This window comes from Trachypithecus francoisi, unplaced genomic scaffold, assembly GCF_009764315.1.
Source record: "Trachypithecus francoisi isolate TF-2019V2 unplaced genomic scaffold, Tfra_2.0 Lachesis_group7, whole genome shotgun sequence".
NCBI lineage: Eukaryota > Metazoa > Chordata > Mammalia > Primates > Cercopithecidae > Trachypithecus > Trachypithecus francoisi.
In genome coordinates, this window is record NW_022681472.1 from 56,670,071 (window position 1) to 56,684,418 (window position 14,348).

Sequence of the window (14,348 nt, forward strand, 5' to 3'; positions counted from 1 at the left end):
GCATTTATTAATTTAAAAATTTGATTATTTTTTCAAATACATCAATTTTCTGATTAACACACTTTTCCAAATTCTTAAGTAATTCTCATTAAACAAATACATTAAACTAATACATACAGTAAGTTGTAATTTCTCTTAAAAGTTCCAAAATAGGGCCGGGCGCGGTGGCTCATGCCTGTAATCCCAGCACTTTGGGGGGCCGAGGTGGGTGGATCACGAGGTCAGGAGATCGAGACCATCCTAGCTGACATGGTGAAACCTCATCTTTACAAAAAATACAAAACATTAGACGGGTGTGGTGACGGGCGCCTGTAGTCCCAGCTACTCGGGAGGCTGAGGCAAGAGAATGATATGAACCTGGGAGGCAGAGCTTGCAGTGAGCCGAGATCGTGCCACTGCACTCCAGCCTGGGTGGCAGAGCGAGACTCCATCTCAAAAATAAATAAATAAAATAAAATAACAAAATAAAAAATAAAAAGTTCCAAAATAGTACATAAACTTTTAAAAGGTTTTTAAATCATAATAAAAAATCTAAATCAGCAAGTTATATACTTTAAGGCAGCATTGCAAGGTTAATTTTAATTTTTTTTTTTTTAAATGGGGTCTTGCTGTGTTTCCCAGGTTGGTCTCAAACTCCTGGGCTCAAGCAATCTCCCTGCCTCAGTCTCCCAAGTAGTAGGGACTACAGGTGTGTACCATGATGCCTGTGCAAGGTTAATTTTTGGACACTTTAGTAAAAAATTAAAAGTATGTCTAGGCAGGAGCAGACACTTCTCAAAAGAAGACACTAATGCAGCCAACAAACATATGAAAAAAAGCTCAACATCATTGATCATTAGAGAAATGCAAATTAGGCCAGGCATGGTGGCTCACACCTGTAATCCTAGCACTTCTGGAGGCCAAGGCGGGTGTATTACTTGAGGTCAGGAGTTCGAAACCAGCCTGGCTAACATGGTGAAACCCCACCTCTACTAAAAATACAAAAAATTAGCTGAGCGTGATAGCATGTGCCTATAATCCCAGCTACCCAGGAATCTGAGGCAGGAGAATTGCTTGAACCCAGGAGGCAGAGGTTGCAGTGAGCCAAGATAATGCCATTGTACTCTAGCCTGGGCAACGGAGTGAGACTCTGTCTCAAAACAAAAAACAACATGAGGTTTGATTGCCTTCGTTATATCTCTATGTAATTCTAAATCTTCCCAGGATTAAGAGATGCATATGCACTAAGAAAACAATTATGTCATCCCAAGCAAATCTAGGAATACCTTCCCAAGGAATGATTTGGTTTACCTTCTTGGCTGGAGGTTTCTCTATGGTCAGATTTCCTTGGCCTCTGTGTCTCTGATTCTAGATTCTAGCTTCTTCTCTACTGGGCATCCCAAGGGAAGGGGGGTCAGCTTTCTCTATGCGAGTGGAATTGGCCAGACTCCAGTTCTGCACCTTCTTTCCCACCGCCTCCTTAGAGACTTCGCTCGGGATTCCAGTGTGCTCAGGAAGCTTCTGGAGGCCCTGACCTCCTGCCTGAGGACCTGTTCTAGGTCAAGTGTAGTTGATGACCCATTACAGCCTGAACCTCTTCCACCCTTCATCACCTGTAGTGGGGAGAAAAAGTATGTGGTTAAGATCAAAATCTGCCAACAAAACTCCTCTTAGGAGAATGGAACTCCTCTTAGGAGAAAGAACTGTCTTTACCTGAAGAACTAGATTTAGCAAAGCGCTCTCACTGGCCATTTTGATTGTCCAAAGGCAGTCCTCAGGGGACGACAGGAATAAGTTAGGAGTAAAATAGCGGACGCAATAAATTATCAATTCCAGAGGACAAACTGAGAGGAAAAGGGAGGAAAATTAGAGTGAATGGGGAGGGAGAGAAGTCAAGCTCTGAGGATAAGGTAGGTGGGTGGACTCCATGGGAGGGGCACATGCCGATTCCCTGGTGACAGGCTTGGTGCCTGTGCATTATAGTTCTGTGGTGTACCCCTCCCTGTCATGACCATAGTGGTGTCTGATGAAAGTTAATCTGAGAGCGATGTGCTACGGTTTGGATCAAAGCTAGGAGATACTTGAGATTAGAACAGTTAGGAGACACTCACAGTTGACCAGGAACGAAGACTTTAGTTATCGTGGCATCAACTGGAATAGAAGGGAATAGAAGTGACAGACGAAGGACAGACTTAGGGATATCAGTAAGAGTAGTAAGAGTAGGAGCCACAGTAAAAGAAAATAGTGGGACCAATCACAGAAGGAATGAAGTTAAAACATTGGGGGCAGGTGGGCAGGAGGAATGATGGGGTAGAGAGCGTGGGGTAGCGACGCCGAACGCTGTGCGCTGGGGCCTTCAAGTGGATTCTGTGTCTGGAAGATAGGCCATGGTTGTGATACTTGGGACAGTGAATGGAATACATTTCCGAAGGACTGAATTTAGAGAGGAAAGCATGGAGTCTGCACAGCAGGATGGTTTGAGAGCTCTGCACACTGGAATTAGGGAGATGGGGAAGGGAGAAAAGAAACCCTGGGGAAAACTGAAAGAAATGATGTGAGGCCAGGTGCAGTGGCTCACACCTGTAATCCCAGCACTTTAGAAGGCTGAGATGGGAGGATCACTTGACGTCAGGAGTTCGAGACCAGCCTGATCAGCATAGCAAAAATAAAATAAAAATAGCCAGGTATGGTGGTGCGCACCTGTAGTCCCAGCTACTTGGGAGGCTGAGGCAGGAGGATTGCTTGAGCCTAGGAAGTTGGGCTTCAGTGAGCCAAGATCACACCACTGCACTCCAGCCTGGTCAACAGAGTGACAGTCTGTCCCCGCCGCTCCCCCCAAGAAAGAAGAAGAAAGAAAGAAAGAAATGGTGTGAGAGAGAGGAGAATTTGAATATTGCTGAATCATAGAGAGCTAAGGAACAGAATAAATGATTCCAAACATATATAAAATATGCACTTCAGTTTAGTTCATTAGCTATTCTTTTTTTTTTTTTTTTGAGGCGGAGTCTCGCTCTGTCGCCGGGACTGGAGTGCAGTGGCCGGATCTCAGCTCACTGCAAGCTCCGCCTCCCGGGTTTACGCCATTCTCCTGCCTCAGCCTCCCAAGTAGCTGGGACTACAGGCGCCCGCCACCTCGCCCGGCTAGTTTTTTTTTGTATGTTTGGTACAGACGGGGTTTCACCATGTTAGCCAGGATGGTTAAAGACAGATTCTCACTCTGTCGTCCAGGCTGGAGTGTAGTGGTGCAATCTCGGTTCACTGCAACCTCCCTCTGCCTCCCGGGTTCAAGTGATTCCCCTGCCTCAGACTCCTGAGTAGCTGGGACAACAGGTGCATGCCACCACACCCAACTAATTTTTGTATGTTTAGTAGAGCCGGGGTTTCACCATGTTGCTCAGGCTGGTCTTGGACTCCTAAACTCAGGCAATCCACCCGCCTTGGCCTCCCATAGTGCTAGGATTACAGGTGGGAGCCACCAGGTTTGGCCCATTAGCCATTCTTAAATACTTCCTGTGTGCTAGACCCAGAGAATACATAAAATGAGGCCCCTGACATTGTCCAGGGTAAAGCCATGTTCTAACATCAGGAGGAACCCATCCAGGAAGCAGGTCTGCCTGGCTATGGGTCAGGGTGTGCCTTGTGAGGAGGGCCCTGGACTCTGCCCTAGATCAGTGATTCTCGAATCCAAAAACACTCACCTCGAGGGTTTGTTCAAACAGATTGCTGGGTCCAACCACGAGAGTTTCTGATTCAGTAGGTCAGAGGTAGGGCGCTGAATTTCTGCCAAATCCCCTGCAGTGCTGATGCCACTGATGTAGAGACTGCACTTGAGATCCACTGAGGTTGAGATGGTGGGGTGGGGCTAGGTATGGATGCACAGAATAAACTGTGCTGGCCAGCGTGGTGGACTGTAATCCCAGCACTTTGGGAGTCCCAGATGCGTGGATCACTTGAGGCCAGCAGTTCAGGACCAGCCTAGGCGATATGGCAAAATCCCACTTCTACAAAAAATACAAAAAAAAAAAAAAAAATTAGTGAGACTGTCTCAAAACAAACAAACAAAAACACCAAAACAGCGCTATTCCTCACCTTCCTTCTCTATAGGCCTCAGGGTCTGATCACTGAGCTTCCATCACTTCCCTATGTTGTTTTCACCACAATTTTACTGCTGTGGCAACTTCTAACCCTAACAAGTTGTTAAAAGAGCTGCAGCTCTTGAAAATTGTGCTGGAGTGGAGATAGAGGAGAGGAATCATTGCCTAAAATTTTCCCCAAGGGCTGGGTGCAACGGTTCATGCCTGTAATCTCAGAACTTTGGGAGGCTTAAGTGGAAGGATTGCTTGAACCCAGAATTCAAGGCCAGCCTGGACAACATACTGAGACCCCAATGCTACAAAAATGTTTTTAAAAACTAGCCAGGTGCAGTGGTTGGAGCCTGTAGTCCCAGCTACTTGGGAGGTTGAGGTGGGAGGATTGCTTGAGCGCAAGAGTTTGAGGATGCAGTGAGCCGTGATTGCACCACTGCACTCTAGCCTGGGTGACCGACACCATGAAAAAAAAAGAAGAAGAAAGAAAGGAAAGAAAGAAAGAGAGAGAGAGAGAGAAATAGAGAAAGAAGAAAGAAAGAAAAAGTAAGAAAGAAAGAAAGAAAGAAAGAGAAAGAGAGAAAGAAAGGAAGAAAGAAAGAAAAAGAAAGAGAGAGAGAAAGAGAGAGAGGAAGAAAGAAAGACAAAAATTCATCTCTTAGCAGTGGGCTCAAATTAACTATTTTCTTGAAAAATGTGTAAAGTCTCCATGAATAGTGGCTCACACCTGTAATCCCAGCACTTTAGGAGGCCAAGGTGGGCGGATCATTTGAGGTCAGGACTTCGAGACCAGCCTGACCAACAGATGACCCCCAGGGGAGGTCATCTGAATTTTACATAAATCCAAAGTCATTTAACCATGAGATGACTACTTGTTGAGAGCCATTCACATATATCATTACATTTAATCTTCACAACAACACTACGAGGTAGATATTCTTCGATTTTATACTAGAGAAAAGAGCTCAGAGAAACCCCATCTCTACTAAAAATACACATTAGCTGGACATGGTGGCGCATGCCTGTAATTCCATCTACTTGGGAGGTTGAGGCAGGAGACTCCCTTGAACCAGGAGGCAGAGGTTATGGTGAGCCGAGATTGCGCCATTGCACTCTAGCCTGGGCAACAAGAGCAAAACTCTGTCTCAAAAAAAAAAAGAAAGAAAGAAAGAAAAATGTAATGTATGAAGCAGGATATGAACAGATTAATTTCAAAAAGAATGATGATTTTCTTAAAACTGTAATACTGGAATGTGAGAGACTAATGTACTCTTTCCCTGCAAACAGACCTACCCTTTTACTGAAGTCAATGCAGTTGGCAAAATAGTAATAGTCATTATTGTTATAAACAGCAAACAGACCTACCCATGGAGATGAATGAAAATCAGAACAATGGAAGCTGAGTAAATCAAGCATTTGGTGGAATCGGGGTGAAAGTTTGATGCCTCTATCTCCGCATCAGGAATGGGTTCGCCAAAGGGACCATGATATCAGAAGACAGTTCATTTGTGTCCCCTCATCCCGGGCTGAAGTCTGGATAATCACTACCCATGCTAGTTTATGTGACTCCCTTTTTGCTTTCCTGGCCAACCAAAAGTTACTCCCCAAACCCTGGCCCGGGTGCCTCTTGCTCATTAATCCTTTAATGTAGCTACTGAAGAACCTGTTAGTAAAAGCCATCTTCTCAGCTTATACTTTGATCCTTAAAGTCATCAAGATCCTTAAAGTCATAATTCAAGAGCTGAACTGTATTTCCAAGCTCTTGTTGAAGGCCTCTCTGTAGCAGCCAAATAGAAACTAGAGGCCGGGTGTGGTGGCTCACGCCTGTAATCCCAGCATTTTAGGAGGCCGAGGCAGGTGGATCACCTGAGGTCGGGAGTTTGAGATCAGCCTGACCAACACGGAGAAACCCTGTCTCTATTAAAAATACAAGATTAGCTGGGCATGGTGGCGCATGTCTATAATCCCAGCTACTTGGAAAGCTGAGGCAGGAGAATCACTTGAACCCGGGAGGTGGAGGTTTGCGGTGAGCCAAGATCGCGCCATTGCACTCCAGCCTGGGCAACAAGAGTGAAACTCTGTCTCAAAAAAAAAAAAGAAAGAAACTAGAAACTTTCACATATATCTGATATTATCAGAAGCATGGGGTGAGAGTTGTGCAGGGAAAATGGGGTGAGGAGTGGAGATATCGTGGAAAACTTTATTTGCTGAGAAATACTTCCCAGGCTAATGGGATCCTCCTACCTCAGCCTCCTGAGTAGCTGGGACTATAGGCACGCATCACCATGCCTGGCTAATTTGTTCTTAAAATGCTGATGAAATCAGATTTCTGAGTCAGCTAGGAAATATCTCAGCAGACAGGCTGCCAGTCTTCTTGGAATTTATTATCACAAGGTACAATGACACGTAGCCACAATCTTGCCTGAGGGTTCAGGGGAGGATTCTTGGAGATGTTAACATCTGAATTGCTTTTTGGGGGGTTTTTTTTGTTTTCTCTGAGATGGAGTCTTGCTCAGTCGCCCATGCTGGAGTGCAGTGGTGCAATCTCGGCTCACTGCAAGCTCCGCCTCCCGGGTTCAAGCAATTCTCCTGCTTCAGCCTCCCGAGTAGCTGGGACTACAGGCACTCCCCCCAACGCCCAGCTAATTTTTTTTGTATTTTTAGTAGAGACAGGGTTTCACCATGTTAGCCAGGATGGTCTCCATCTCCCGACCTTGTGATCCAACCACCTCGGGCTCCCAAAGTGCTGGGATTACAGGCGTGAGCCACCGCACCTGGCTGATAACATCTGAATTTTATCTTAAAAGGTGATAAGGTTTTCAGGTAAAGGGAGGTAGGCAGGGCATTCCCAGCATAATCCAAGGCACAGAGAAGAGAATTAGCACAGCAAAGTGGGAGGACAACTAGTGAAAGTTGGGGGGTGGCTGAGAGATAGGGATCAAACAAGGAGATCCACACATCTCAAGGGGAAGAGTCATTCAAGTTTGTGTGTGTTTGTTTGAGACAGAGTCTTGCTCTGTCATCCAGGCTGGAATGCAATGGCATGATTTCGGCTCACTGCAACCTCCGCCTCCCAGGTTCAAGTGATTCCCCTGGCTCAGCCTCCCAAGTAGCTGGGATTACAGGAGCACATCACTATGCCCAGCTAATTTTTGTATCTTTAGTAGAGATGGGGTTTTGCCATGTTGGCCAGGCTGGTCTCAGACTTCTGGCCTCAAGTGATCCTCCCATCTCAGCCTCCCAAAATGCTGGGATTACAGGTGTGAACCACCACACCCAGCCTTCTCCAGGCTCTTAAAAGCAGGGGAGAGTTGTGGAGGAACTGGGCTCCTTTCCTTTGTCACTGTTCAGTCCATCCCACTCTGCTCCAGACCTCAGCCAGGATCCGTTTATCACCAACACGGAAGCCAGCTCTTCCGTGAGAAGGGTGGTATACTTAGCCTTCAGGCTTGAGCTGATCTTGGAATTCCTGTCCTAGCCTGAGAGGTCTGACCAGTCACTCAGGTTCTTTTTAAGTTTAGTGATTAAAACTTTTCATACTTAGAAAAAAAATCTTGTTAAGAGAGAAGACAAGAGTGGGAAGTAAAGGAGAACACACAAGAGTCACCAATGGGATTGCATTGGGAGTTATACCTGATGTAAATGACGAGTTGATAGGTGCTGACAAGTTGATGGGTGCAGCACACCAGCATGGCACAAGTATACATATGTAACAAACCTGCACGTTATGCACATGTACCCTAGAACTTAAAGTATAATAATAATAAAATTAAAAAAAAAAGAGTCACCAATGGGCTTTTTGTTTCAAGTATGAAAGACGTGACTGGGCATGGCGGCTCATGCCTGTAATCCCAGTACTCTGGGAGGCCAAGGTGGGCAGACTGTTTGAGCCCAGTCTGGGCAATATAGCGAGACCCCCATCTCTACAGAAAATAAAAAATTAGTCAGATGTGCTGGTGCATGTCTCTGGTTCCAGCTACTCAGGAGGTGGGAGGATCGCTGGAGCCTGGGAGTTTGAGGTTGCAGTGAGCGATGGTGGCACCACTGCACTCCAGTCTGGGTGGCCGAGTGAGTCTGCCTTAAAAAAAAAAAAAAAAAAAAAAAAAGACTTAAAAGACTTGAGCAAGCCTGTGAGAGAAGAGAGAGTCAATGGACAAAGAGAGATTCAAGATAGAAGAGAGAATAACGATGAAAGCAGATCCTGGAGGAGCAGGAGGAGGGTTGCAATGGGGATCAACTACAGAGGGGCTGACTCCAGACAGGAAGAGAGAGACTCGTTGGGGACCTGCAGATGCTGATACCACAGAGTTGGGTGTGGTCAGTCATGGAAGACACCCCCGGGGGAGGTCATCTGAATTTTACATAAATCCAAAGTCATTTAACCATGAGATGACTACTTGTTGAGAGCCATTCATGTGTATATCATTACATTTAATCTTCACAACAACACTAGGAGGTAGATATTCTTCGATTTTATACTAGAGAAAAGAGCTCAGAGAAGTTAAGCAAGATGTCCTAGGTCACACAGTTTTCAAGAAGTAAACCTGGGGTTTGAATCCAGGCTGTTTAGCCCGTGTTCTTTGAATGACCCATATGATACCACACTGCCTTACAGCAAAGGAGATGGAGTTGTGCCTGTCATAGAAAGCCCATGTGGGTGATATCGGAGGGGAGTACATCTGTTAATCTCTGAAACCCCCGCCAGGGTGTTGTCTGTCTAGATGTTGAGCTTGTCCTGAAATCCAGATTTTCTAGTTTGTCTAGAAATCTGTCCAACTGCAGCAAATGGCATAGGCCTTTCTAGGGCCTGAAAGGGTTTGGGAATAGCCTGGTAAGAATATGAATTAAAACTGGTAAACAATCTTCTGATTTTGTATCTTGTATTCATTACACAAGTCTTTGTGATAGTTGAACATGTGGGAAGGGCTGGAGAAAATATTTGCAGCCTAAAGATTCTGATCCAGTAAGCATGAGTAAATCCCATGAATGATGTGATCATTTATCAGGTTGGTAGTAGTAGTTGCCTCTAGAAAAAGGGACCTAGGGGATCATCCAGGGAATACTGACCTATGTATATATGTTATTGAATCAAATACATTTAAAATCATATCTCTACATGATGGCATAAACTTACCTGTTAAATGCAAAGTCCAGGTCAAGCACGGTGGCTCAAGCCTGTAATTCCAGTGCTTTAGGAGGCTAAGGTGGGAAAATCATTTGAGGCCAGGAGTTCAAGACCAGCCTGGGCAGTATAGTGAGATCCTGTCTCTATACAAAATAGAAACAATTAGCTGGACGTGGTGGCATGCACCTGAAGTCCCAGCTACTTGGGAGGCTGAGATGGGAGGATCACTTGAGCTCAGGAAGTCAAGGCTGCAGTGAGCTGTGATCTCACCACTGCACTCCAGCCTGGGTGACAGAGTGAGACCTTGTCTCAAAAAAAAAAAAAATTGGTCAGAGGAAAGGATTTTGCTTTCCTTTCTCTTGATGAGTATAGACTTGTGATTCGAATCGGCCACCTTTCCCCTAATCTTATTTAAAAATAGTTTGTGCTTTCTTTGTGCTGAGCTCTGTTCTAAGTTCTAGGAAAATGGCTGAATAAGAAGGATAAAGAGCTTCTCTTTACTTTGGTGATGCAGGCAGTTAGAAAATAGAAAGTATTGGGGGTTATAGTGAGAGTGACCAGCTGGAGAGGACTGGTGGGCCCTTTCTGACGCTCAGCAAAGTCCCCTCTGCAGAGAGGAGGTTCAAGCTGAGACCTGAATGAGAAGAAGGAACAGGCAGCTACAGATCCGTGGGATGAAGGCTCGAAGGCTGAGGGAACAGCAAATGCAAGCTCTCCCTAAAGTGTGAAAGGACCTGGCATGTTTGAGAAACAAAAAGAAGGAGCGAGTGGGAGAAGTGTTGAGGGGGAGAGGTGTCAACGGGGAGAGGTGTCGGGATAGGAGGTTGAAGCATGAGTTCCAGCTGGGGTGAGGAGTGTGGGTTTTATTGTAAAGGTAATTGGGAGCCATTGGAGGTTCTAAGCCAGGGGACCGACATGATCCTCTTTATGTGTCAGAAGCTGTCTTTGGCCATGACGTGGAGAAGTGATTGTATAGGGCAGAGAATGGAATCAGAGAGATCAGTTAGAAGGTTATTGTCGTATAATCCAGGTGATAGGCTTGAACCAGGGTGGCAATGGAGGAAGAGCAGGAGAACAGGTGAGATCCTGGATACATTTTGGAGGTAAGGTTAACAGAGCTTGCTGATAAGTTGGGTGTAGGAAGTGAAAGAGAAAGGACAGTTTCTAGATTTAGAACTGGGCAACTGTGCAGCCAGGCATGGTGGCTCACGCCTCTAATCCCAGCACTTTGGGAGGCCGAGGCAGGCGTATCACCTGAGGTCAGGAGTTTGAGACCAGCCTGGCCAACATGGCGAAATTCTGTCTCTACTAAAAATACAAAAATTAGTGGGGCATGGTGGTGTGTGCCTATACTCCCAGCTACTTGGGAGACTGAGGCAGGAGAATCGCTTAAACCCAGGAGGTAGAGGTTGCAATGAGCCGAGATTGCGCCACTGTACTCCAGCCTGGGCGACAAGAGAGAAATTCCACCTCAAAAAAAAAAAAAGAACTGGGCAACTATGGATTTTCCCTTATTTTATTTTCTACTGTTACTGTGTCCCTTATGAAAACTTAATTTTTTAGTATAAAAACAACATATATTGATGTAGAACAATCTAAAGCATACAGAAAATATAAATGAAGAAATATAAAATATTCATGAACCCATAATTCACTTCACAGGAAACTACTACTTACTGATCTGTTGGTTCATTTACTTCTTTTTTTTTTTTTTTTTTTTTTTGAGACCGAGTCTTGCTTTGTCGCCCAGGCTGCAGTGCAATGGTGAGATCTTGGTTCACTGCAACTTCTGCCTCCTGGGCTCAAGTGATTCTCTTGCCTCAGCCTCCCGAGTGGCTGGGATTTCAGGTGCCCACCACCATGGCTGGTTAATTTTTGTATTTTTAGTAGAGATGGGGTTTCTGCATTTTAACCAGGCTGGTCTCAAACCCCTGACCTCAAGTAATCCGCCCACCTCAGCCTCCCAAAGTGCTGGAATTATAGGTGTGAGTGACTGCGTCCAGCCAGATTCATTTCTTTCTTTCTTTTTTTTTTAAGAAAAAACTTCCTAGGTAGTAATACATGTTATTTAGGAAAAATTCAGAAAAAATAAACTTGGAAATTAAAATCACCCAGCTACAAGCAGAATCAAAGTTTTTGTGAATTATATATACATATATATTCAACTCATTTTGGACATTGTTAATATATGGCTTTGTATTCTGCCTTTAAAAAAATTTGCCACAAACTGCCTCATTTTCATAAAAATTGTTTTAAAACATGATTTTATTGGCTTGTAGGCTTATTCTTTTTTTTTTTTTTTTTTTTTACAGTCTCGTTCTGTTGTCCAGGCTACAGTGCTGCAGTGGTGCCATCAAAGCTCACTGCAGCCTTGAATGATCCTCTAGCCTCAGCTGGAGCTGAATTCAAGGGGCCTCCCCTGAAGTCTTCCTTTCCTAGTGAAGGTTTCCGTCAATAATCCTTTCATAATCTCAGCTCAGGGTTAGGGTTAGGGTTAGGGTTAGGGTTAGGGTTAGGGTTAGCATTCTCCCCAAGGCCAACCTTTCCCACTTCCCATTCCGCCCTCCTTCCTCTCAGCACTGCAGGATGTACAAGTCACACGGCTGGTTTATCAGGAAAGAGGATAACTTCTGGCCTTAGTGCCGTCTGAAAAATTCTAAGGGCCCTAAAGTCAGAAGTCAAGCAGCAGTGCATTTGCTCAGAAGAGGGACAGAGAACAAGAGAAGGCTTGTAGCCTGGAGCCAAGGAGGGCAAGGGCGGGAGTTCGGTACACACATGCTGAGAGCCCCTGGGCATTCTTTTTTCTTCTATAGAGATAGGGTCTGTTATGTTGACCAGGCTGGTCTGGAACTCCTGGCCTCAAGGGATCCTCCTGTCATGGCCACCGTGTTGCTCGGCACCCCCAGGCGTTCTTTTTGTTGTAAGGGTTCAGAACAGACTCTTACAGGGGTCTTTTCTAGGTTAGTGAAAACTTTACATGCCCGTTTTCATAGTTTCTTATTAATATCTATTAATAATTATTGCCAATTACTGAGGACTTTTACTTCCCATATATACATTTCCTTGAATCCTTAGAATAGCTGTTCAAAGTAGATGCCATTCTCTCCCTTTTGATTTTTATTTATTTATTTATTTATGAGACAAAGTCTCCCTCTGTCACCCAGGTTAGAGTGCGGTGGCGCATCTCAGCTCACTGCAACCTTCAGCTCCTGGGTTCAAGCAATTCTCCTGCCTTGGCCTCCTGAGTAGCTGTGATTACAGGTGCCCACCACCATGTGGCTAAATTTTTTTGTATTTTTAGTAGAGATGGGATTTCACCATGTTGGCCAGGCTGGTTTCAAACTTCTAACCTCAAGTGATCCCACCTGCCTTGGCCTCCCAAAGTGCTAGGATTACAGGCATAAGCCACTGCGCCTGGCCTGTCTCCATTTTTGGAAATAAGTTAACTTATTTATAAAATAAAAGCCAAGAGGGTCAAGGAGCTTTTACAAGATCAAACAACTAGTGTAGTGGAGGTTGGACTGGCAGGTGGGTCTGTCAGACACCACGCATACTGGCTGTACAGAAACACGTATCCGAGGCTGGGTGCCGTGGCTTATACCTGTAATCCCAGCACTTTGGGAGGCCAAGGCGGGCAGATCACTTGAGGTCAGGAGTTGGAGACCAGCCTGGCCAACATAGTGAAACCCAGGAGGGTTTCAACATGGTGAACCCAGGAGGCGGAGGTTGCAGTGAGTGGGGATCACACCACTGCACTCCAGCCTGGGTGACAAAGCGGGACACCATCTCAAAAAAAAAAAAAAAAAAGAGAGAGAGAAAAAGAAACAGGTACCCAAGCCAGTTGTTAGGTATACATGGCTCTACCAGCCACTCACTATGTGAATGTGAGGTTTAAAACTTCATGTTCACCTTTTATAGAAAAGGGATAATGATAATACTTACCCCATAGGACTACTGTATGTGCATTCTGTTGACTCTTGCTCTTACCCCTTTTGTGTGTAGGCTGTGAATTCTTTTCTTTCTTTTTTCTTTTTTTTGCTGGTTCACCATAACACATCTTCAATCTGTCCACACCTATTTGCACTAGTAAATCTTGCTTATACTATAAACAACAGAGGGCAGGTCCAGGATTATGTCATTCTTTTGTGAGGCATTTTTTTATAGTCACTTTGATGAAGACAATGATGAACATGTTGCTAAAAAAGAAAACTTTCATCCTGGCATTCGGCCAGTTCCTTTTTCAGGCCAAACAGCAGCGTGCTGGCCTGCTGACTGTGCAGAGGTCCCTTTTTGGGGAGGAGAGGCTCTCTTCCAGTTAGGATGAACTCCTGGCCTCTCTGGATTTATGCACATCCAATATGAATTTATAAGCACAGAGGAACTGTTCGCAAAGCATTCTGCTCCCACTTGGATGCTACTTTCATTTTTTGTGTGGTTTGCATATACTTTTGCACAATTAATTGAAAAGTAATCTTTGGTTAAGTAAGTTCGTTTCTTAGCCCTGAGCTACTAGACATTACAGTTTGGTGGACTACAAAGATTCTTTATCTCTAGTGATGGATGCAGAATTGATGGTTGTTTCTGTCTTAGTCTCTCAGATTCTAATTGGAACTGGGTGGTCTTGAATTATACTGGTTTACATTACATAACTAGAGGATCTGCTCCAGTTATGAGCAGTTTTGTGAAGACTGGAAGAGTCAGAAAGACCAGGCACCTAGAAAATGTGGGGAAAAGGATAGTCAGGGACTAGTGTCACCAGGATCAGGGCAATTGAGGGAAGAGCTCAAGGGTATCTCTGAACTGACTGAATGCCCAGCTCTATCCCAACTCCGAACTGATCCTTCCCTTCCTTCCTTCCTTCCTTCCTTCCTTCCTTCCTTCCTTCCTTCCTTCCCTCCCTCCCTCCCTCCCTCTCTCTCTCTCTTTCTTTCTTTCTTTCTTTCCTTCCTTCCTTCCTTTCTTCCTTCTTTCTTTCTATCCTTCCTTCCTTCTTTCTCTCTCTCTTTCTCTTTCTTCCTTCCTTCCTTCCTTCCTTCCTTCCTTTCTTCTTTCTCTCTCTCTCTCCTTCTCTCTTTCTCTCTCTCTTTCTTTCTCTTTTTCTCTCCTTCTTTCTTTCTTTCTCTCACTCTGTTGCCCAGGCTGGAGTGCAGTGGTGTAAT